The sequence below is a fragment of the Oryctolagus cuniculus genome, chromosome 9 (assembly GCF_051225735.1).
Source record: "Oryctolagus cuniculus isolate XC-2025 breed Fujian yellow rabbit chromosome 9, ASM5122573v1, whole genome shotgun sequence".
In the NCBI taxonomy this organism is placed as follows: Eukaryota; Metazoa; Chordata; class Mammalia; order Lagomorpha; family Leporidae; genus Oryctolagus; species Oryctolagus cuniculus.
In genome coordinates this window covers 99754145-99779540 of record NC_142875.1, presented here as the reverse complement: position 1 = coordinate 99779540, position 25396 = coordinate 99754145, and the positions used below count along the sequence as shown (strand labels likewise).

Sequence of the window (25396 nt, the reverse complement as noted above, 5' to 3'; positions counted from 1 at the left end):
CAGCCCCACACTTTTTTTTAAAGGAAAAAGGTAAAGAAAAAAAGTAAACTTTTAAGCAAGTCTTCAGTCCCAAGAACACTAATTTTGACATAAATCTGAAAATCAGCACTGTGTTTTGAAAACTATAAGAAAAGTAAACCATTAACAACGATTGGGTTGATCCCACTTGAAAAAAAAAAAAAAACTCTGCGACACAAAAAGTTCAACTATAAATTATGGACTAATTAATGACAACAGACTGATACTGGTTCATCAGTTGTAATAAACTCATTAATGTAAGATGTTATAACAGGAAACTGGAGGCGAATATGGGAACTTTCTGAACAGCTCAAATTTCTGTAAATCTAAACTTCTCCTATGTAGATAGATTTGAAAGTAAATGTGCTCATATGTGCAAAGAGAGGTAGAAAGACCTCTGTTACGAGGGATTATCTACAAAGAATTAAACTAGAAAGAAGAGCATGAAGAAGTTTCACACTGCATACTTCTGAACTGTCTAAACTCCACAATAAGCAGAACAAGGAGAGGCTCTGTGGCAGTGTTTAAGAAAAAAAAAAAAAAAGGCTTCTGAAACCAGGGCGCCTGGATTGCAATCAACCCCTAGCTGATAAACTTCAGCAGTCACTTTATTCCTCTGTGCACACCAGCATTCCCATCTGCAAAACAGAGACCAACGTAACAGTACATAATCACAGAGCTGCTGCAGGGACTATTTATTTAATACAGCTACGTAAGTGAGGAAACTGTCTAATACCTAGTAGGTGCTCAACAAATATCAACCATTATCATCACATCACCTCTAAGCATCTATTATTCCTGAATTTTCTTTTTAAATTTTGACCAATAGAGGAAAACTTAGCTCATCAAGCCCATTTCTTGAGATCTTAAATGCAGAGGTACAAAAGCATTCAAAGACCAAATAAAAATAATATGTGATACTAGTTTTTGAAAAAGCAGATTTCAGAGGCTGGCATTTTGGTGCTGTAGGTTAAGTCATCATCCCAATTCCATATGGGAGGGTGGGTTCAAATCCAGCCTCCTGTTAATGCACCTGGGAGGCAGCAGATGATGGCTCAAGTGCTTGGGCCCCTGCCACTCATGTGGGAAATGGAGATGGAGTTCCTGGCTCCTCACTTCAGCCTGGCCCAGCCCCAGCTGTTAAGGCCTTTTGGGGAGTGAACCAGCAGATGATCTCTCTCTCTCTCTCACTTTGCCTTTCAAATAAAATAAACCCTTTTTTTAAAATAAAAATTAAAAAGCAGATTACAAATCAACATTTAAAAATGAGCTCATTTACACAATCACCAAAATTCTTTAATGAAAATAAAAATACATAGTATAATTCTGAGTAATTTTTCCTTTCTCTTTCATATTTTTCTGATTTAATTTTCTCCATTTAACATGCATCCCTTTTCATAGAGACCAGCACACTTTTTCTATTGAGGACCAAGTAGTGAATATTTTAGGTTTTTCAAGTTATAGAGTCTTTGTCCCAGCTGCTCAACTTTGTTCCTCTACTGCAAAGCAACCACAGACAGTACCTGAACAACTGCATGATGGCCATGCTCCAATAAACACTTTATTTACAGAAACAGGCAGCCGGCAGGACCCGGCCCACAGGTTGCAAAGTTTGATGTGATTTATACAAAAGAAAGTGTACCAGCCAAAAATGATAGTATTAATGGAAAATACTTATTCACTTATAAATTTATACAATAAGCCTAGGATTAGAAAAACACACTCTTTCAGGCTCTGGAAATTCGACTATCATCCCCAGTGGCCCAGTTAGAAGAGGAAATGTGTTACTAAGAAGCCCAAAGCACAGATAGAAATGTATACACTGGTGAGTAGCCAGTTACATACAGAAGTTATAAGAATGCCTTTTATATTTAATTGGAAAATTTTTTCAAATTTCATAAATCACTACAATCTGCCACCTCATATACAGAAGTCTCTACTATTGAAGAACTAATTTTTCCAGATGGTCACAATCAGCATTCTGACAACAAATTTGTAAGAACGAACGAAAAGGAGCCAGCATCACAGCACGACAGGTTAATGACTACCTGTGACTCTGCATCCCATATCCTAGCACCAGTTTCAGTCCCGGCTGTTCTGCTTCCAATCCAGCTCCCTGCTAATGTGCCTGGGAAAGCGCAGTAAGATGGCCTAAGAGTTGGGCCCCTGCCACCTACACAGGAGACCAGGATGGCGTTCCAGGCTCCCAGCTTCTGCCTGGACCATACCTGCCTACCAGGCTGTTGTATGCATTTGGGGGAGTAAACAAGCAGATGGAAGATCTCTCTTTCCCCTGCTCCCCACCCTGCCTTTCAAATAAAATAAAGAAAAAAAGAAAGGATAAGAATATCTCCCCTCAAAAACTAACGCGGTAGGTTGAACAAATTCATTTGTAACATTTCACTAGGAAGTTTTAAGATCATGTAATTGTAAATGCTTTAACAGATTTCTTTTAGTGGCGTATGACAGTGACAATAATATAAACTTGAAAACTCCAAACCAATCAACAAAATAAAAGATCATTCCACTAAAAATAATACTACCAACAAGCTGCTAGGATATCACCGTAGTCTACAAAATCCCAGTTGGATTACTCAACTATTTCTACCAAAATTCACTAGGATCGTCTAAAGTTGTCAAACTCCAGAGGCAAACGTTTAAATCAAGGTCAGAATCAGAAGCCACGAGAAGAGGGGACAAGTACCGGTTTCCAATTCAAACTCCCTCACAGACCCCTAAAAAACTGATGTGTAACCTTGTTATCACCGATTTCAAAAGTGAGAGAAGGCGAGGAAGACCTTGCCAGCCCGGCCGCTGCAAAAGTAGCTACTAAGCACAACCATCCGCAGCCGGCCACCAAATTCCTAGAAGTGACACAGGAGACGGACGCCGGGAGAGGGCAGGCGGACTGTCTCCGCGGGCAGGGGCACCCGACGGTGACAGAGCCCAGAGGGCCGGCGGGAGAAGCCAAGCTCCGCCGACAGCGGCTGCAGGGAGGGAGACCCAGGCCCCTCACGCTGGCCCAGGCGCCGCCGCACACGGTGCGGGCGGCAGGTGCGAGCTGGAGAGCCCAGTCGAGGACTGGGACGAGCGCGCGCGCTCCGGGCCGCGCCGGGGACACTCGCCCCCTCAGCCCTCACCTTCCCCGACCCCGGGCTCTCCCTCCGCGCTCGGGAAACGGCGCTCACACTCGAGACGCTCACCCGGAGCTCGTCTCCACCTGGCCGCACGTCTCGGACTTCTCGGGAACCACAGCTGAGGGGAAGGGGGAGGAGGGGGGAACGGAGGAGGGAGGGGTCCAGCCCGGTGTAACCACTGCCGCTGCCGCCGCCGCGATATCTCGTCTGGACCGTGCCCGCGCTGCCGCGACCGCCGCCGCCGCCGCGTCTCTCCGCCCCCGCGACCGCACGTCGCCGTGACGCGCATCGCACGAGGAGTTTCGAACCAATAAGACAGCACCCCGTGCGCAGCCGCGCTGGCCCAAACCGGAAGCTGGCCCTCTGGCGGTTCGAAAGGCCGGGTGCATGTTGGGAGTTGTGGTTTGGCCAAGCTTACTCGACGGAAACAGTCCTGGCGTCGAAGGACCGAGGAAGGGCACCGCGCCCGCGCTAGCGCGGCTGTTGGTAGTTCTTTCCTCCCACCTAAAAGGGAGCTGTGGAGGAGGCGTCGCCCTGGCTCGCGGACGCTTTTCCCGGTCTCTATGGATACGGGCTACACACCTTGGGGAGTAGCCAAAATTTAGGGATTAGGCTGCAAAGTGTGTTTTTGCCAACGGCCGGTTCAAAATTCGAAAGCGTTAGCCCAAAATAATAGCGATTGCCTTCTATTACTTTATTAACGTGTTATGAGTTGTGCTCCACTCACTCGTATAATTGACAATATACGTATAATTCAGAACACATTTTTAAATGGTTTTAATGGAAAGGTAGATCAGAAACTACTTAAGCGTTTATTGTGTCCACTTCTCCGGAATGCGTGATTTTCTACAAGTGAGCTTTAAATTGAGTTCTAACTCAGAAACCAAAACAGGTATGGTTACATACATATTCTAGAAAAGTGTAGGAGTTGATCTCTCTAGAAAGACAGTTTTTCACATTCAGTTTTAGAAGGAATTTATCATACGATGAAGGATCAAAAGCCTTACTTATCAAAACTTGTTATCAATTAAAGAAGAGCCTTAAGTTTTAGAGAAAGCTTATGCCCATTCTCACAAGAGAAATGAACCAGTGCTGGAAAAGGCTTCATGGGTCTCACATCAAAGGAACTGGAGTCACACATGAGGGAAAAAAAAAAGAGGGCTCTTCAGTCTGGAAATGTAGACTGAAGAAGTGGTTAAGGTTTCCAAAATCACAGGGCATGGACAAGATGGTCTTGACACAGAACTAAGATCCACTTATTTAAGCTTGAGGTAAAATTGGTATAAAGAAAAACTATAGAAACTAATTCCCTTCAAGGGGAAGTTTACCATGAAAATATAAATTGCCTTTTTAAGGTTTCCCTAATTTGTGAAAGACTTCTATGTTTCCAAGTAAAGACACAAAGTGTTTGAGATTGAAATCAAGGAAGGCAATTGTCCACTCACAGAATACAGCCATTTGGGGATTGTGAATTTAACCCATTGTGCCAGCTCACAAAGGGCAAAAAAATGAGAAGAACGAGATTCTCAGGCTTAATACAGGATCTGCTGAAGATGACAAAGTTGTAGAAAAGAAAGATAATTTTCAAAAAAAAATTCTTCTAATAATCCAAGCATTTCCTGTATCCCTCTCACTTAATGATTCCACTTTGACAAAATAAAGGGCTTATGTTAAGAAGCTACTTCTGAGGGCCGGCGCCACCTGCAGCCTCCACCTGCAGCCCCAGCCACCCATATGGGTGCTGGTTCCAGGTCTGGCTGCTCCACTTCCAATCCAGCTCCCTGCTAATGCACCTGGGAAAGCAGAGGAAGATGGCCCAAGTGGTTGGGCCCCTGCACCCACATAGGAGACCCAGATGAAACTCTTGCCTCCTGGCTTCAGACTGGACCAGCCCTGGCTGGTGCAGCCATTTGGGGAGTGAACCAGCAGATGGAAGATCTTTCTCTCTCCCACTCTGCCTTTCCCTCTCTGTAACTCATTCAAATAAAAGCAGCAGCAGCAGCTACCTCTGGAACAGCCCTCCATGTAAGAGAACCTGATCCTTGTCCCACCAAGCTTAACACCTTGTTCTCTCCTTGATCTCATCCCCAGACCACTGCTGCCACTCCTAATGTTCATAGAATGAGCAAACAAGCCACATCCTTTCCTCAAAATGCTTGCCCTTCTCAGCTAGTGAAGCTACTGGCACCCTTTCCAACGCGAGCCCCACCTCCATGGCTCACTTCATCCTTTATACCATCTCTGAATGACCTATTAAATCTTCCAAAGTAGTTTTTTCAGAGCCCCCTCCCTGATGGTACTTCGGCTACTAACCTTCATATATTGTCTTCTGACCAGCTGCCTAGCGTGGAATTCGGTAAAATTCCATATCCTCCAGCGTCAGCTGTGGGTCTTGAGACCCTCTGTCTTCTCCATTCTTACGGTGGCACACTTCGTCACAGGAGGGTGCGGTCCTTCATCTTCTGCTGCGCCAAGATTTCCTCCCACCCCTCCCCGCCCCCCATGCTAGTCACCAGTGATCCGACAGAGCCCCAGGCCACAGCTAGTCTGCTGTGACCATCTCTGCAGCTGTCAGCTATTGTTGACGGGGACGCATCACTGGGTGAGCAACTTTCATGATCCAGTTGTGGCCCCAGTGATGTTACAATCTGCTGCTGACCTGATGACACAGGGACAGACTTGACTTCCATTGTGATACGTAAGGCAATAGCCAATGAGAATTGAGGATGTTTCTAAAACTACAAGCACATAAAGTTGTGGCTTTCAGATTCTAAAAGGGGAAAAATGCTCTAGACCTCATTGTGAACTTGAGTTCACCACTAGTTTTGTCTCTTCTCCAATTAAGGAAAAGAGAATTATTTTGTTTATTATTTTTCTAATCAGAACAATTGCTATTCTTAAGAAGGGAAAAAAGACAACTTGCTAATGAAAACAAAATTAGTAGTCTTTTCCCTCTGAAGTCCCACAAAGGGAAATTAACAGCTTCATTATTACAGAAGTGTTAACACCAGCCTAAACTCCATTTTTCTGCTTGAGTATTTGTCAGCCTTTAAAATAAACACATAGAACTAAGGGGGAAATCTGGACAGTATAGAAGTTAGACCATAAAAAGATAAACCAAGGAATGTCGAGTCAGGCCTCAGGATTGTCTCACATGCATTCTTTTTTTTAAGATTTATTTATTTATTTATGCCACAGTGACAGAAAGAGAGAAAGAGAGAGAGTGGTGGGGGGGCGGGGTGGAGAGAGCTTCCATCTGTCAATTCACTCCCTAAATGGTAGCCACCCAGGGGCTGGGCCAGGCCAAAGCCAGGTGCCATGGATGTTAAACAGTCAGATCCAGCCAGCTAATTGGGATTCAATGGTCTTCCCTGCTTTGAAAACAGTTGTCTTATGATCTGTGTGACAAAACTAGAGGGAAATACTTAAATATCTGCATTCCATCTTAATTAAAAAGGTAAGCACTGATATCGAAGAGCTATATTAAGACAACATGAATGTTAGATTTGAAAGCTGACAATCAATGCATTTTTTTAAACACCTAGAAAAACTTAACACACTAAATTCCCATTTGTGCCAAGTGGTAGTCGTGTTTAAAACTGAGGATAAAGAGCAGCATAAACACTCTCGTAATTACATAAATTACATTCACAGATCCTCAAACACAGGCCAGGTAACATAGCCCTGGGGAATGAAGCTGATGAGTCACTGTTCAGGTAGGGCCCATGCATCAGTTCTTGTTCAGCTTTGATCTCGTCTGTAAAATAAAGATGTCAGCAAAGGCCCGTTTTACATGGGCAGAAAGGATCCCCCCAACTTGATGAATGTCCTTGCCCATGGGCAGAGGAGGAGGATGGGCAAGTAAGGAGATACCATCTGTATCTGTAATATTTCCTTTCTTCTATATGAAAGTTATATAGCAAAGAGCAAAATGTTGAACATTTATGAATCCTGGACAATATGTACATGGTATGGGAACATCTGAGCTTTTATTGTAGTTGATAAAAACTACATAAATCAGTAAATAAAGCTGCTATGAACATTCATGTACATATCTTTAGGAGGATATGTGTTTTCATTTCTTATGGGTAAATAACTAGGGGCAAATAGCTGGGTCATATAGTTTATGTTTAACTTTATGAGAAACTGTCAAATTGTTTTCCCAACATGGCTGTACCAGTTTACACTCCGACCAGCAAAGAATGATGTTTCAAGTTGCTCCACATCCTTGTCAACACTTGGTATTGTCAAACTTTTTTGTTTTAGCTATTCTAGTGTGTATTTAAATGGTATCTCATTGCAACTTTAATTTTAATTTTGTATTTTCTTCTCTCAAGATTTTTATTTATTTGTTCGGTTCACAGGCAGAGTGACAGAGAGAGATAGAGACAAAGAGGTCTTCCATCTGCTGGTTCATTGGAATGGCAACAATGGCTGGGGCTGGTCCGGGCCAAAGCTAGGAGTCTGGAAGTCCATCTGGGTCTCTTATGTGGGTGGAAAGTCCCAAATACTTGAACCATCTTCTGCTTTCCCAGACACATTAGCAGGAAGGTGCCTGGGAGGCTGAGCAGCCAGGACTAGAACCAATGCTCAGCTATGAGATGCCAGCATTGCAAACAGTAGCTTAACAAACTGTGCCACAATGCCAGCCTCTTATATTTTCTTTTGTGATGTGTCTATTCAATCTGTCCCATTTTTAAAAACTGTGTTGTGGGACCAGCGCTGTGGTGTAGCGGGTAAAGCCACCACCTGTATTGTCAGCATCCCATATGGGCACCAGTTCAAGTCCCAGCTGCTCCACTTCCAATCCAGCTCTCTGCTATGGCCTGGGAAAGCAGTGGAAGATGGCCCAAGTCCTTGGGCCCCTGCACCTGTGTGAGAGACCCAGAAGAAGATCCTGGTTCCTGGCTTTGTGTTGGTGCAGCTCCAGCTGTTGCGATCATTTGGGGAGTGAACCAGCAAATGGAAGATCTCTCTCTCTCTCTCTCTCCCTGCCTCTACCTCTCTGTAACTCTGCCTTTCAAATAAATAAATAAATCTTTTTAAAAAACTGAGTTGTTTTCTTCTTATTAAGTTATAATAATTATTTAAATATTCTTGGATACATGTGTTTTGCCAAAATAAAAGAAAGCAAATGCAATTTTAAGAACTCCAATATTACATATTTCACAGTTATAAAGGCTTGTTTCCATTCAATCTCATTTGCTGTGAGCATAGAAAGAGAAACACAAAAAATGTTCATTACATTAAAAATATAGGGTAATAAAAATGTGTTAGTATTGAAAAACAGGAAGTAGAGATGAAATCAATATAGAAAAATGTTGTTTAATAAGTAATGTAGAAACACCTGTTAATTAAAATTCTGTCAGCTTTTTATTAAGGAAAAATTCAAGACAGCATCTGTTACACTCAGTGACTGCTTAAGCCTTCACCCACACACACAAAACTGTGAGTCAGAAAAAGAGCATTTTATTTGTTATGCCAAAATTTAAAATCCGTGAAGAAGTTTGTTAACTTTGAAATATCTTGATGATGTACAGCTCACCTCCAACATTCGGACCAGGTTCTCAGGGTAATTTGACAAGAATTCTTTCATCAAGTTACTTCGAATGAGTTCCTGAGACCTCGGGGCTGCAATACGGTGAAGTGACAGTTTGCCGAAGTAAGCGCCAAGAACTGGCAGGCATTTGCTGCAGAGGGGACAGACTGAGGTGCAGCCGGATTCCAATGGCTGTGACTGTCTGATAGTCACCAAAGGTAGGAAGGCAGCATCTGGGGGGGTTCTCCTCACTTTGTTTCTCGGACTTATTTTTCCTTTTCTGTTGATTTCAGTGAGAATCATAAGCAAAACTGAGTATGAGAAGGGAGCTGTAGCGAAAGATATAATTCTCACCCAAAACTGCTCAGACTAGCAGCCAGCATTGTGGAACAGTGGCATCCCATATTGGAGTACTAGTTCAAGTCCCAACCGTTCTGCTGCCCATCCAGCACACCGCAAATGTGTGCAAAGGCAGCAGAGGATGCTCCAAGTATTTGGGTCCTTCCACCCACATAGGAGCCCTCAACAGAGTTCCTGGCTCCTGGCATCAGCTTGGCCCAGACCTGGCTACTAATGTGGCTACTTGTGGAGTAAACAAGTAAATAGAATCAATCTCTCTCTCCCCTCTGTTGTTCTGCCTTTCAAATAAATAAATAAACCTCTTTTCACAAATACTTAATTAAAAATAATGACAAAAAGGGGGAAATGTTAATTATCAGGATTTGATCAGCATATGTTGCATATGTGTATTGAAATACACTGTTCTCCACAAAAAATATGTAATTGTTATTAAAATATCTTAATGTTTTTTGAAAAAGATTATTTTGTTTATTTGAAAGGCAGAGTGCCAGAGAGGGTGAGACAGAAAGAAAGAAATCTTCCAGCCACTGCTTCACTAGCCAAATGGCTGCAACAATCGCAGCTGGGCCAGACAGAAGCCAGGAACTCCATCTGGGTCTCCCACATGGGTGGCAGGGGCCCAAGCACTTAGACCATCTTCTGCTGTCTTCCCAGGCATATTAGCAAGGAGATGAATTGGAAGTGGGACAGCCGGAACTCCAGCGCTCCAATATGGGACGCTGGCTTTGCAGGCAAAATGGCTTAACTTGCTGCACCACAATGTTGGCCCTTTAATATTTTAAAAAGTAAATAAATATAAAAGGGAAAATTTTTTTAAAAGATTCATGGTGAACCAACATGTAAAAATAAAAAAAAAAAAGCAAAATGAAAAAAGAATGTTGATTCCCAGCTCTTCAAGAAGACAAAAGAAGTAGCAACAGTCACCAGAAAGGGCCTTGGCCACATGTAGCCATTCAGCGCACAAACTGTGCTTGATGTGTGCCCCAAGGACAAAGTACTGGGAAGTTCCCCATTCAAAGCACAGAGCAGGCTGCAGGTGTCCGGGGCATCTCCAAAGCTAGTCTGCCAGGCCCACATGCTTCCCAAACAGTAGGTGAAGCTACAATGTTGCAAGAGTCGTGTTGTGCCACTCACAGCAAGGCAGCCAGGAACTCATCTCTCTCCTTCCTTCCTAATTTTTTTTTAACAAGAAAGATACTTTGTTTAAAAACATTTTTTTAGATAAAGACAGAGCTCCCATCTCTTGATTTCACTCTCCAAATGCATGGAAGGACTGAAAACTGCTACCTAAATTTAAATTTGCAGATGCTGCCCTCATCCTCTACCAAACCCATGTAATGAGTTGAATCCTTAAAGACTGAACCAGAAAAACAGAGTGGAAGCTATATCAACAAGGAATGTAGGTGGTGGGCATCTGGCCTAACAGTTAAGACACCTGCTTCCCATGTCAGAGCGTCTGTGTTTGAGTCTCAGTTCCACCGTCCATTCCAGCGTCCTGCCGTTGCAGACTCTGGGAGGCAGCAGCGATGGCTCGAGGAATTGAACCCTTGCTACCGTGCGGAAGCCCTGGATTGCAGACATTTGGGGAATGAACTAGCAAGTGGAGCAAGCTCTCTCAGAAGAAAACAAAACAAAAAAGGAAAAAATGCTGATTCCCAGACACTATTCCAGGGATTCTGATCCATTAATTCTCCAGAAATCAGGTTTTTACCAGGCATATTCCAGAGATGCTGATCTGTGAGCTGCACGCAGGCCTGGCTTCCTGGGCAAATGACCCATGCAGTCGTGCAGCACCCCGGATCAAGAGCACCCTGTGCTTGGTTTGACACCATCTTGAAATTCTTAATAGCACTTTTTCAAAGATCATTTATTTATTTGAAAGGCAGAGTTATAGATAGGCAGAAGCAGAGAGAGAGACAGGTCTTCCATCTGCTGGTTCAGTCCCCAGATGGCTGCAACGGTCAGAAGCCAGGAGCCAGGAGCTTCTTGCAGGTCTCCCACACAGGTGCAGAGTCCCTAGGACCTGAGCCATCTTCCACTGCTTTCCCAGGCCATAGCAGAGAGCTTGATTGGAAGTGGAACAGCTGGGACTTGAACCTGTGTCCATGTGGGATGCTGGAACCGCAGGCAGTGGCTTTACCCACTATGCCACAACGCCGGCCCTCTAGTAGCATTTCTTAATGAATGAGGTTTCCAGTATTTATTTCATAATAACATGAACAAAAAAGGCCCCTCATTTTCATGTTATACAGGGCTCTATCATTTATGTAGCAGATCCTGTCCCCATAGGCCACAAAACTGAAATGGTCACTGGACATACTGAAAATACCAAGGGAATTATCCGTGGATCTAAGGGATTGTAGGAAAGTATCTGAATAAAATCTCTTTTCACAATTTCTACTTGGCACGTTCAGATCAGGGACCCCTGAGGCCTGGTTTCCAGAAAGAGAGCCCGGGAAGAAAAGCAGCTGTTGATGCAGGAACTGGCAATTATTTGTGCAATGAAGGGAAAATGAAAAAAAAAAAAAATACACACCCCAAAAGCCATACATGAAAAAGGAAAATCACTCTCAGGTATTTGAGGGGAAGCAAAATTGACCCAATAAAGGTGATCAGATAACTTGAAATTCAATTATTTAAAGAAAACTTTAATCCTTAAAAACTAGAAAAAGTTGAAGATCATTGTAATGAATTCTAATTGATGTAATTCTGCTAAAGCTTTCAGTAGTAGAGATCAGTGGGTGGAGAGACTTTAAAAGTCTCTTGTGGTGCAGCAGGTTAAGCTGCTACCTGTGACGCCGGCATCCCATATGTGCACCGGTTCAATTCCCAGCTGCTCCACTTCTGATCCAGCTCCCTGCTAATGCACCTGGAAAAGCAGCATACAATGGCCTGTGCCACCCGTATGGGAGACCCAGATGAAGTTCTGGGCTCCTAGCTTTGGACCTGGACCAGCCTTGGCTGTTGCAGCCATTTGGAGAGTGAACCAGCATATGGAACAGCAATTCTCTCTCTCTCTCTCTCTCTCTCTCTCTCTCTCTCCCTCTCTCCTTCTCTCCCCCACCTTTCCTCTCTCTCTGTAACTCTGCCTTTCAAATAAGTAAATAAATCTTAAGAAGAAAGAAAGAGGGACCAGCATTGTGGCATAGCAAGTAGGCCGCTGCCTGTGTCACTGGTATCCCATGTGAGCACCTGTTAGAGCTTTTTAAAATTTTTTTAAAAAACTCCAATGATTCCCAGCTCCCTGCCAATGTGGCTGGGAAAGCAGCAGAGGATAACCCAAGCCCTTGGGCCCCTGCACACACATGGGAGACTGGGAGGAAGCTCCTGGCTCCTAGCTTTGGGCCAGCTCAGCTCTAACCATTGTAGCCATTTGGGGAGTGAACCAGCGGATGGAAGCCCTCTCTCTGTCTCTCTCTCTGTTTCTATGTAACTCTGCCTTTCAAATAAATAAATCTTAAAAAAAAAAAAAGATGATGAAGACAACAATGAAAAAGAAGAGGAGGAGGATGAGAGAGAGAGAGAGAGAGAGAGAGAGAGGAAGGAAGGAAACAGAGTCTCTCAGGTTGTCTTGGTGTTCTGTGGGAGAACTGGGAGAGATGAGCTTTAGGACATCAAAAGCTCCCATGTCCCCATTCATTATTTATCACTGGTGGAGCATCAAGAATGCACATTCCATGGTGTGAAAAATAAAACAATGGCAATGAGTCAGTTCATCTCAAGCTGGAAAATAGAATCAGTGTTCAAACTGCTTTACCACCATGATTCAACTTGAACATGTTCATCTCTGCAATCCAGTCAGACCACTCAGAGAGGCTGGCTGGCCATGAACTGGAACGACACGGAAAAGGCTCCGTGGTTAGTTTTACCTGAAATGATCAGCTGGTTATTCAACATTTTTTGTGGCTGTTCATTTTCTTCTGTGGCATCAGGCAGGCACAGGTCATGCTGATTTTCACCATCATTATCATCAATAGTAATAGCATATATATAGAACATTTATTATGTGCTGGGCATTTTCTGAGTTACTTATACACATTAACTCATGTAACCAACAACCCCGTGACATAATACTATTGTTGTCCCCATTTCACAGGTGAGTAAACTGAGGCACACAGAAGTTAAGTGATTTGATTAAGGTCACACAGCTGTTAAACAGTAGAGTCAGAATACAAACACAGAGAGTGGGACTCACACTTAACCATTAGTCTATTCTGCAAAGGATACTATTCTGGGAGCTTAATTAAGCTAGGCAGACAGAGCTGCTCTTAACTTTTGTGGATTATAGATTCATTTGAGCATGTATAACTTTCAGAAAAAATAAATATATGTGCCAAATATTTACAAGTTCATAGAGGACTACCTTTTCTCAAGACCATCCATTTTCCTTTATGACTTGATTCTTGGTTAAGAATTCCTACTACAGAGAGCAGGCGCTGTGGCGCAGCATGTAAAGCCCTGACCTGAAGCGCCAACATCCCATATGGGTGCCAGTTTGAGACCTGGCTGCTCCACTACCAATCCAGCTCTCTGCTATGGCCTGGGATAGCAGTAGAAGATGGCCCAAGTCCTTGGGCCCCTGCACCCACATGGGAGACCCAGAAGAAGCTCCTGGCTCCTGGCTTCGGATTGGCTCAGCGCCAGCCATTGAGACCATCTGGGGAGTGGACCAACAGATGGAAGACCTCTCCCTGTCTCTGCCTCTCTTGCTGTAACTCTGTATTTCAAATAAATAAAATAAATCTTTAAAAAAGAAAAGAATTCCTACTGCTGGTATTAGTTGCTCAGCACTGTCAATCTCCAAATTTCTTTATATATATATAGAGAGAGAGAGAGAAGAAGAGACAGAGAGACAGAGATCTTCCATCCACTGGTTCATTCTGCAAATGGCCACAATGGCCAGGCAGAAGCCAGCAGATTCTTCAGGTCTCTCACATGGGTAGCAGGGGCCTAAGCACTTGGGCCAACCTGTGCTGCTTTTCCCAGGCTGTTAGCAGGGAGCTGGATCGGAAGTGGAGCAGCCAGGATTGAAATGGGTGTTCATTTTGGATGCCGGTGCTGCAGGCGGCAACTTTACTTACTACACCACAACACCAGCACCAATCTCCAAATTCCTTTCTTCCTTTCTTCCTTCTTCCTTCCTTCCTTATTTATTTATTTATATGTCAAATTTGGAGATTGGAGCCGGTGCTGAGCTTAGCGGGTAAAGCTACCCTCTGCCATGCCGGCATCCCATATGGGCACCAATTCAAGTCCCCACTGCTCCACTTCCGATGCAGCTCTCTGCTATGCCCTGGGAAAGCAGTAGAAGATGGCCCAAGTCCTTGGGCTCCTGCACCCATGTGGAAGACCCCGAAAAAGCTCCTGGCTCTTGGCTTCAGATCAGTGCAGCTCTGGCTGTTGCATTTCCTGATTTAAGAAGGTATATTATGCTTAGACATGATTTTGTATGTACTTGGTCTGTATTGGCCACTTGGGCAAAGAGAAGTGGCCAAAAGCTATCAATCTCATATACTGAGCAACCATTTCTCTCTTTCTTCCTTTTTTAAGATTTACTTATTTATTTGAAAGTCAGAGTTACACACAGACAGAAGGAAAGGCAGAGAGAGGAGAGAGAGAGAGAGAGAGAGAGAGACTGAGAGAGGTCTTCCATCTGCTGGTTCACTCCTCAAATGGCCACAATGGCTGGAGCTGTGCAGATATACTCTGGTATATTATAAATTATTCTCATATAGTTCCTGTGTGTGAGTCTCCTTTTCCAAGATTGTTATGGTTTGTATTTCTTTTCTTTTTTTTTTTTTAAGATTTATTTATTTGAAAGGTGATGATGAGAGAGAGGGAGAGAGAGAGAGATCTTCCATCCACTGGTTCACTGTCCTGAGCAATGATTTTAAAAGATCTTATTAATAGAAGGAAACAACAGGAGACCACTTGGAGCTATTTTAGCTCAGGCTAAAAAGAGTTGCGCACACTCTATGGAATGATGGATGTGGATCTATCGGTTTTATTCTGCTTTACCTAGTTTACTACTGTTTTTCAAACAGCACTAATGCGTGCTTTTCAAGCCAGATCAAAGGAAGACTTTAGCTGGCTCAAGAGGCTAATTAGCAGGCAGCCTATAAACAGCATGTGACTTAATTAGGGGACATCAGCAAATCTCTGAGAGTTCCTAACGCACTCCACTGGGAAGCAACTTAGCTCTAGAGAACGCTGTCATATGTATGTATTGGCGTCTTCTCTCAGCCGCAGTTTGGTTAATAACTACAATTATGCTTTGGTCATTTCAACAGCTCAGAGTCTTTGTCAGACCTTACCTGTATTATGTACTTTTGTACCTTATTGGACAACTGCAGTGAGCTCCTAACTGGCCGCCCTGCCATCCATCTCACCACCCTCCAATCCAGTCTGTCTGCTGCAGCCATGACTAACTTTCAAAATGAGTTAAGTTCAAAACCTCAAAAGGCTCTCAAGTCTAAATTCCCTTAAACTGAAAGCCAAAGTCCTCCACAATCTGTCCCTAACAGACTCTTCCAGAAATTTGTTCACATTACTCCTTATACCACGTACTGTGCTCCAGCCAATTCAACTACTGACCGATTCCATAATATGTCTTTTGTTTTCTGTCTCTGTCCTCCCTGCCTTAGGAATCCTTTGCTTCCTCCTAGCCCACTAAGAAGTCCTTCCTAATACTGCAACTAAAATTGGGCAATTTTACCCATCCTATTAAAAGCTAATTAATGGGGCCGGCGCCATGGCTCACTAGGCTAATCCTCCGCCTTGTGGCGCCAGCACACTGGGTTCTAGCCCCGGTTAGGGTGCCGGATTCCGTCCCAGTTGCCCCTCTTCCAGGCCAGCTCTCTGCTGTGGCCCAGGAGTGCAGTGGAGGATGGCCCAAGTACTTGGGCCCTGCACCCCATGGGAGACCAGGAGAAGCACCTGGCTCCTGGGAGGGTGTGAACCAATGGCAAAGGAAGACCTTTCTCTCTCTCTCTCTCACTGTCCACTCTGCCTGTCAAAAATAAAAAAAAAAATTAAAAAGCTAATTAATAATTCTTATGGCATATGTATTTTACCACAGTTGTTTTCAATGAAAATACTTGCCCAGAGTAGACTTCAAATTTGGCATATTGGGAGACCAGATGACCTGAAGATTCTCCTGCTACAAACACCTAAAGCTGACGAATAAACTCAGTAAGTTTTCTTTTTGATCATTCTGAACACTCAAGAGAAAAAGTTAAATTGCCAGATGCAAGAACCAGAAAAGGAACCCAGCCCACTGAGGTGTGAGTGAAAGCGTGAGATAGAGAACAGAGAGCAGAAAAACCCTTCCCTGAAGAATTTTGTGCCTGTGCCTCCTATGCTTATGATTGAGGCTATAAAATAAGCATCTTAAAATCATAAAATATCTAAAAGTAGAGAACCAAGACAGAATAAGAATCAGTGAAAGAAGATCAGGTAGAAATGCAAAGCAGACTTCTAGAAATCATAAATGAGCGCGTGGTGAATACATGACACTGTAGACTGGGAACAGCTGAAGAGAATTAGTGGCCTGGATGGATTTATTCAGAAGGCAGCCCAGAGTGAGAGAGAAGAAACAGAGATTCAAAGACAAAGAGGATAATACATTTAGTGTAACTCTAATAGATGAGCCAAAATGGAAAAGAGAGAGAGAATACACTTGATCTTAGCCAAAAGGCCAAGAAGCGATGAGAGAGAGAGAGAATAGAATGGAGGATAGTCATTCAAAGAGATGAACGGGGGGCTGGCACTGTGATGTAGCAGGTAAAGCCGCCGCCTCCAGTGCTGGCATCCCATAGGGCGCCAGTTCGAGTCCTAGCTGCTCCACTTCCAATCTAGCTCTCTGCTATGGCCTGGGAAAGCAGTAGAAGATGGCTCAAGTCCTTGGGCCCCTGCACCCGCGTAGGAGACCCAGATGAAGCTCCTGGCTCCTGGCTTCAGATTGGCACAGCTCCGGCCATTGCAACCAATTGGAGAGTGAATCAGCGGATGGAAGACCTCTCTCTGCTTAACTCAGTCTTTCAAATAAATAAAAATAAATATTTAAAAACGAACAACAAAAAACAAAGAGATGAGCAATGGTAATTTTCCAGAATTGAGGGAAGATGCAAATCTTTGGATTCAAGAATCATAATGAATGCCACACACAATAAACAAAAGAAAATTCACACCTGGACACATCATAGTGTAACAGTGGGAGACAAAAGAGTTGCAATTAGATGCAGTGATAAAGGCTCAGAGATAATAAGCCCAAAGATAAGTGCTGAGAGACAAAACACATTATCTAGAATTCTATATTCAGACAAATTCTCACTCAGGAGTGCAGACACAGTAGCAGGCATTTGGTGTATAAGTCCAGACATGTGTCCCACCTTGGAGTGCTTGGATTCAATTCGAAGGTCCACCTCCTGGCTCTGGGAGGCACTGGGGATGACTCGACTGACGGGGTTCCTGCCACCCACATTAGAGCACTGGACTGTGTTCGTGCTTCCTGTCCTGGCCCTGGCCCAGCCTGGGCCACTGTGGGTATTTAAAGAAGGAGTCAGCAAGCAGGAGCACTCTCCCTATCTCTATCTCTCTGGCTATCATGGAAAAATAAATGAATTTTAAAAAAAGACATTTTCAATCAACTGAAGACTAGGAAAGTTCAACATTCAGATCCTTTCTGAAAAGCAACAACAACTAAACAACTAAAGTGTTTACTTCCAGAAAAGTAAAATGCAAGAAACAATGGTAAGTGTTTTGATCTGTCGCAGGTGGGAATGCTAATTTGTATAACTGCCTTGGACAGCAGTCTGGATTACCAAGTGCTGTTAAGTATACACATATCCAGTGAGTCCAACATTCCATGCTACATATAAAACAACTGCAGAGGGTGGCTAGAGGACCAGCACTGGGCAGCCAGGCCTCACAAGCTCTAGTCACAATAGAAACCAGGGCCCAGGCAGGGAGGCCAAGAAAAGCCCAGCCCCACAGAGTCATTGCGAGCAAAGCCAGCAGAAATTCCAGGCTCCGGGCACCTGAGTTCCAACATGGGACTTAACATGATGCACATGGCCCCGGCCAGAGCCCAGTAGAAACATGGAGCTCTGTGAACGTATGGTTTTAAGAACTAGAAAAAGCAACGGAGGAACAAGGATGTCTGCTTAGCTGTATTGTTATAGTTTTAAATTTTCATTTTACCTACTTGTTTTAATTTGAATGGCAGAGAGACGTACAACCCAGCAGACAAACAGAGCCCCCATTTGCTGGTTCACTCCCCAAACAGCAACAGCAAGGGCTGGGCCAGGGTGGAAGCCAGGAGCCAGGAACTAAATCCAGGTCCCCAGTGGGGGTGGTGGGGTACAAGAGAAGGCTGTGTGTGGGTGGCTCCTCCAAGGGGAGGAACTCCTTGCCTCCGTCCCCAAGGAAACCACACAGAGCTCAGGCACTCCCTTCCTGCCACACTTTCCTTCCTCCTTGGGAGCCTGTAGCCTCCACCCTCCCATTCTTGGCCCTTGGAAAGGGGTTGATGGTAGCACTCACCACTCTCAGTTCCTGCAGAAAAGGGGCAGGTTCGAATGTGGAGGAAGCAAGGATGGCCGCTGGTCTGAGTGTCCACAACTCTTTCGTGTGCCACCAGGAAGAAGCAGATATGGTGGGGGGTTCTATGGTCGAGGGAAGGGCTGTATCCCAGCAACAGCTGGTGATGTCTCCAGTAATTTATTTGAGTTTATCTGAGGGTGGTGACACAGCGTGTGGAGGATTCAAATTGTGCCCGAGCCCAGCACCACTTTGCGCCCTGGCTCCTCCCTAAGTGCCAGGCAGATAAGCTGCAACTGAAATAGAAGGCTGTATCTGGCAGGACTGGCCAATCGATCTCAGGTTTCACCCTTCTCTTCCAGCTGAGTCTCAGCAGTTCAACAGGCAGTCACGCTGCCATGCAGCCTCAGGTGCTGCCCCAGGTGCTGCCCTCGTGGTGCCTGGCTGGGTCCAGGGGGACAGTTCCCTGCTGGGGCGGACTGGACTCCTCTCATTGGTGGAGGCCATATGGGGTGACTTGGCCACAGGACATCTTGGCTCTCATCCAGACTGCTATTTCCAAAGCAAGAATACAACACAGTGAGTTGGGGCAAGCAGGGCTGGGCTCTTGCTACAGAGAGTTTCACCAGTTCTTGGCTATGGTAGTGCAACTGCAGTATCTTGTCCAGATACCAGACTCCCTCTGGCCTAGTTCTCTTCCAAGTCCAAAGACAAGGACACTCCCTACAGCCTGCAGCTTGAGATAGGCTCGTTTTCATGAGTAATGACATTGTCTTTGGAGAGAAACCCAGCTAGACTTCCAGCCGAAAGGTCAAGAAGCAGTGAAATCTGCCTTCCACAGGAGCTCAGCCAGGGGTGGCTTTGTGGGGAAGGGGTTGGGCAAAGGGTTCCTTTGTGGTTTGCAAGTCGTTGAGTTGACTTTGTTTTGTTTCAGCATGTATTACTCATAAAATGGTATGTCTGTCCAAAGGTTGAAGTTGTGCAGTATGCCTGTGTGTTTGTGTTTCCGTGTATGTGTTTGTGTTTGTGTGCTTGTGTATGTGTGTCTCTCTATGTATCTCTATCCATGTGTGCATTTTTGTACGTGGGCATGTATTTGTATGTGAGTGTGTATATGTGTGTTTGTGGGCTCTCACAATTGCAGCTTTTCTCCTCTCCTGGTTGCCCAGAAAACAGAAAAGGATTTATTGGCTATTTCCATCATGTAAGAAAGAAGTCTGACACTGCTTTTACCACCTTAGAGATCTCTGTGTTTTCAGTTGGTTCCATTGTGGGTTTTTTTTTTTTATTTCTTTTTTAAAAATTTATTTTATTTGAAGGACAGAGTGACAAAGAGACGGAGAGAGAGAAAAGGAGATCTTCCATCCCCTAGTTCACTCCCAAAATGGGTGCAATACCAGGGCTGGGCCAGGCCAAAGCAAGGAACCAGGAGCTCCATCCAGGTCTCCCACGTGGGTGCAGGGGCCCAAGCACTTGAGTCATCTGCTGCTTTCCCAGGTGCATTAGCAGGGCACTGGAACGGAAGTGGAGCAGCTGGGACTCGAACTAGCACTCTGATATGGAACGTTGGTGTTCCAGGCAGCAGTTTAACCCACGGTGCCACAACACCTGCCCCTAATTTGTTTTTCTAATTGACATTTAAAAATTGTCCATATCTAGGGTCTCAAGTGATGTTTCAGTACACTCACAAGAGTGTTGTCAGTAGTCAGCTTCAGTGTCTAACCCTGGCCACAGCCCAAGGCTTCTGAGAGGGAAAAGAAGCCCTTTCCTCCCTGAAACTTGAAGCAGTCCTGGCCGACTTCCACTCCCACACCTGTGCACAGAGTCCCCATTGCTCCTCGCCTCCTTGCACACAGTAGATGATCAAGGTTTTTAATCTTCACTCATCTGATGGATGAAAACATTTCTCTCAGAGTTTGAATGAGATTTAAAGCACCTTTTCAGGTATTTTTAAAGCCATGCAAATTTCTTTTGCAATTTCTTTTTCTTTTTTTTTTAAGATTTTTATTTATTTATTTGACAGGTAGAGTTACAGACGGTGAGAGAGACAGAGAGAAAGGTCTTGCTTCCGTTGGTTCACTCCCCTAATGGCTGTTACGGCCAGAGCTGCACCAATCTGAAGCCAGGTGCCAGGTGCCTCCTCCTGGTCTCCCATGCGGGTGCAGGGGCCCAAGCACCTGGGCCATCCTCCACTGCCTTCCCAGGCCACAGCAGAGAGCTGGACTGGAAGAGGAGCAACCAGGACTAGAACCCGGCACCCATATGGGATGCCAGTGCCGCAGGCAGAGGTTTAACCTAGGATGCCGGGCCACGGTGCTGGCCCCCTTCTGCAATTTCTTAAGGTCCTTTGCCCAGTTTTCTTTGAGGATCTTATTACATTTTTAATTGCTTATTTTCTAAATTTTATTTGTATATCTTCATTTTATTTGAAAGGTAGAGAGATAGAGAAACAAAGATCTCCCACCTGTTGGTTCACTCCTCAGATGCCTACAATATCCAGGACTGGGCCAGGCCAAAGCCAGGAAACCTGAACTCTACCCAGGTCTCCCACATGGGTGGCAAGGACACACGTACTTGAGCCATGGCCTGTTGCCTCCCAGGTGTGCACAGCAGGCAGCTGGGTCAGAAATGCAGGAGCCAGGATTCAAACCAGGTGCTCTGACATGGGACGTGGGTGTCCCAAGCGGGGACTTCACTGCTGTGCCACTGTGCAGCACACCCTCCCCCAGGCTTACCTACTATTAAGTACACTTTGCACGTGATGAAAATTCGGTCTTTGTCATGCTGTGCATGGTAAATTATATTTTGATTTCTCCATTTTTGCCACGTGGACAATTTTAATTTTAATCAATAAAAATTCACACTAAGGTTTTTAAGTGGTTTGTCCTGACTGCTGTCCCTTCCTTTCCTCTCTTTCTCTCCTCCCTTCCCATTTTCCCGAAATACTAAAATCTATCTGGTAACATCTGACCCAGAGCATACTTCAGCTTTCTGGGGCTAGGGTCAGAGCAGCAGCCAAAGCCTCCCCAGAGCTAATCCAGGCGAGCCTTAGAGACTCAGCCTAACCCCCCGGGCCCTTCACTCAACCTTGGCCTGCTGTTTATTTATAGGACGTCCTAAATCTGCCCCGCGCTGATACTTCTGGCCTTCTTTCAGCCCCCGGGGGATTTCTGGGTCCCAGCTCATCTGAGACTACCCCTGCCCCTTCTGACCTCCACCCTCGGTGCCAGGGCCAGCAGCAGCCTCTCACTCCCCCACCCTCAGAGCCAGGTTGCTCATGGCAGCGGAGGGAGGGGAGGAGACAGGGACAGGGACGGAGTTCAGGTCAGGGCGGGAGGTCAGGGTTCTGCACACAGAGGAAGACAGAGAGACAGCACCAGCCCAGAGCTGTGTGGGCTTCTCTGAGTTGGCCTCTGCGTGTCCTTGAAAGGCCCACGCACCCCTCCTTCCCCCTTCCCCTGGCCTCCACTTTGTAAGAGCAGAGCAAGGGCAGCTGTCTCCACGGTCTCCGCCCATCCCCTCTCCCGGCACACATAGGGCTGCACAAAACATCACCATGTGGGTGTGGGGGATTCCAAAATCATGATTAATTATCATCGGCATAATTGTTATTCAATTAAGCCATATAATTAATATTAACAAATTAGTCTATATGCATATTATTAACATTTCAGACATAATTCCGAAAAGTTCCACTGCTCCTTAGCATGGCTGCGCCCTCCTAGATGCACTTCAGTCCTAAGTTCCCTCCCTTCTCCCCTCCTTCCTTCTTTTCCTCTTTTCTTTCTTCCTTCCCTCCCTTCCTCCCCGAAATGTTCACTGAGCTGCCAGCATGGCTCAGCTATGACCAGTCTGGCAGGTGCGGGAGCTGCCTGCAGTGAGCGCACAGGCTGGGGTCTGTCCGCCAGGGGCAGGGGCAGGGAGCAGTCCCACCTACAGCCTCCATCGGCCTCCAGTCAAATTGTGTCCTCAGAAAAAGAGTGGGACCCTGATGCCCGGGGACCTGAGCACCTTAATAAAGATGGAGATTTTGTGAGATCAAGTGCAGCTGGGAAGAGGGAAGCCCCCGCCACCTGCACTTTCCACCTGAGAAGTTGTGATCGGTGCCCTCAGCGCTGAGCTAAGGGGAAAAGACCTCTGGGGCTGCAAGGGACATAAAAGCTCCAGGCAATCATTTGTGCCTTCAGTTTTTCCCAGGTCTCCTGACTCCACCCTGTTTCCTAGACCAAAGACGGGGTGGGAGGTGGGGGAGGTGTAGTGACCCTGCTGCCAGAGAGGAGCACATCCAGCACCTGTGGCTGTCCTTTTGCACTGCAAAATGTCTCTTAGACACTGTGCCACTGACATCACCTCCAATTCTTCTCTTTTTTTTTTTTTTTAAAGATTTATTTATTTAATTGAAAGAGTTACACAAAGAGAGGAAAGGCAGAGAGAGAGAGAGAGATCTTCCAACCGTTGGTTCATTCCCCACGTGGCCACAGTGATCCCAGCTGGGTCAGGTAGAAGCCAGGAGCCAAGAACTCCATACAGGTCTCCCATATGGGTGTCAGGGCTCCAGGCACTCGGGCCATTCTCCACTGCTTTCTCAGGGGTATTAGCTGGATCAGAAGCAGACCAGCTGGGGCTCGATCTGGCACTCCAATATGGGATGTTGGCATAACCTGCTGTGCCAAAATGCCAGCCTCTCACCTCCAGTTTTCTCTATTCATTTGCAGGTGCAGTGAGGAGTATGAAACAATGGAGCAACTACTACATGCTAGAGTGTAGACCAGGCCTTGAGCAATGAAGACGTGAGGAAGAATGGTCCTTACCCCTAAAAAGCTTACAGAGGCAGGCATTTAGCCTCGTGGTTGAAGCACTTGTGTCCCACATCAGAACATGCCTGGCTCTGGCTCCTGACTCCAGCTTCCTGCTAGTGCAGCCCTTGGAGGCAACAGCAATGGCTGAAGTAGTAGGGCTCCTGCCACTCACATGAGAGACATGGATTGAATTCCCAGCTCTGGGTTTCAGCCCCAGTCCAGCGCCAGCCACTACAGGAATTTGGGATATGAACCAGCAGATAGGAGCTCTCTGTGTGTGTGTGTGTGTGTGTGCGCGCGCGTTCCTCTAAAGTAAATAAAATAATAGCTCATGGGGCAGGCATTTGGCACAGCAGTTAGGACAACACTTGGAACACCTGCATCCCGTATCAGAGAATCTTGTTTATGTCCTGGCTCCTCCACTCTGATCCCAAAGGCCATGTGGACTTAGCAAAAATAGCTAAGCTAAATCATAATATAAGCAATAAACTGGGAAAATATTTGCACTGCATGTCATGACGAAGAGCTAATTTTGGCCACGTGCAAAGTATACTTAGTAGTCGATAAGATGATGGCACAGTGTTTAAGTCACTGCTTGGGACGCCCATATTCTATGTCAGAGTGCTTGCTTTGAATCCTGGCTCTTCTACTTCCAACCCAGCTGCCTGCTGATGCATACCCTGGGAGGCGGCAGACCATGGCTCAGGTGTTTGGGCCCCTGCCGCCCATGTGGGAGCCATGGATAGAGTTGTGGGCTTCTGGATTTGGCCAGGCTGAGACCTGAATATTGTAGGAATTCAGGGAGTGAAGCAGCAGAGAGAAGATCTCTTTCTCTGCCCATTTCAGACTCTCTGTGCCTTTCAAATAAAAGGAAACTAATTTTAAAAGCTCAGGACTGCTCTCCTGCGTGCGATGAGGAAATCTCAACAAGAGATGAGCAAAGCACCACTCTGAGAACTTCTCGAATTCTTTCTTGCCTGGTGAGGGCTCTCAGGAAGGAAGAGGAAGTGGCGGACAGGCTTGGAGGGAGAGGGCAGAAGGTGCAGGAATTCAGGACCCTCCTGGCTTTGTTAGCTGATGCATACGGGTGTAGGGGACCCAGTACCTGGCCCATGCAGGAGGGTAGCCTGACTGCTGGCAGGTGGCAGGAGCCCCAGGCGCATTTCCCCCACCCCCGACTTCTGCCAATCAGGTAAGCTGCTCCCCCAGGCCCACCTGGAAAGCTACTAGCCTACGTGACCTTCAAGCTGATTGGAGAAGCTCAGCAGCGCCAATATCGGCTCTATCCTATAGAATTCGTGTTGCCCTGAATTAGCTACACCCCCTCTGCTGTCCTTATTTTTTTTTTACGGGCAAAGTGGACAGTGAGAGAGAGAGAGACAGAGAGAAAGGTCTTCCTTTGCCATTGGTTCACCCTCCAATGGCCGGCGCACCGCGCTGATCTGAAGGCAGGAGCCAGGCGCTTATCCTGGTCTCCTATCTGCTGCCCTTTAAAAGGTGTGCTTGGTTGTTAATAAAGGGACGTGTTCACCGAAACTTGTCTCCGGTGCTTCTTGTCAAAGAACGCCTTCGCCCCACCATCCCGGCAGTGTGGACCCCGCAGGTCGAGTCCGCATACTGGGGTCAAACAGAAAACATAGCGTGGAGACTGATTGTGAGAAGGAACCTGAGAGGGGAGGGCAGTAGAGCCCCCAAGGTGGGACAGGATGGAGGTGCAGCCACAGGCTGTGAAGGCAGGCATAGCTGGGGTGAGGGGAGGGGCTGGGCTGGGTTGCAGATAGCTTTCAGACAATAAAGGGATGACGGGATGTGACAGGGCCAGCTCTAGGCAGTGGCTCCCTGAGCCTGACCCTTTGTAGGAGATGGTGGCCACATGGCCAGATCCTCAGTGCCCTTACGAGGGGCCCCATGGTGGGTGAAGTACAACAGCAACATGGGGAGAAGGTGGCCAGGCTGGAGGGAGCCCCGGGCCCAGCTGCGACAGTGCTGTGTGGAGATCCCAG

At 45.9% G+C, this 25396-nt stretch overlaps 1 protein-coding gene and 1 long non-coding RNA gene across 5 annotated transcripts in view; one reads left to right on the top strand and one right to left on the bottom strand.

Annotated features, from left to right (window-relative positions):
* ADIPOR2 (adiponectin receptor 2) overlaps positions 1–19055 on the bottom strand; it is a 105064-nt gene extending 86009 nt beyond the window's left edge. Inside the window, exon 1 of one of the 4 annotated variants that reach the window (XM_017343434.4) lies at positions 18598–19055. The gene's annotated coding sequence lies outside the window, so the exon portion shown is untranslated. Of the gene's footprint in view, positions 1–3158; positions 3450–5468; positions 5576–18597 lie in introns of those variants that run through there. The other 3 variants (XM_017343435.4, XM_002712774.6, XM_051850117.3) reach the window with 3 other exon arrangements.
* LOC138843851 (uncharacterized) lies at positions 18954–24929 on the top strand. Its single transcript, XR_011378954.2, has 2 exons — positions 18954–19173; positions 23310–24929. It is a non-coding gene; the product is annotated as an uncharacterized LOC138843851 (long non-coding RNA).
* The last annotated feature ends 467 nt before the right edge of the window (positions 24930–25396 follow it).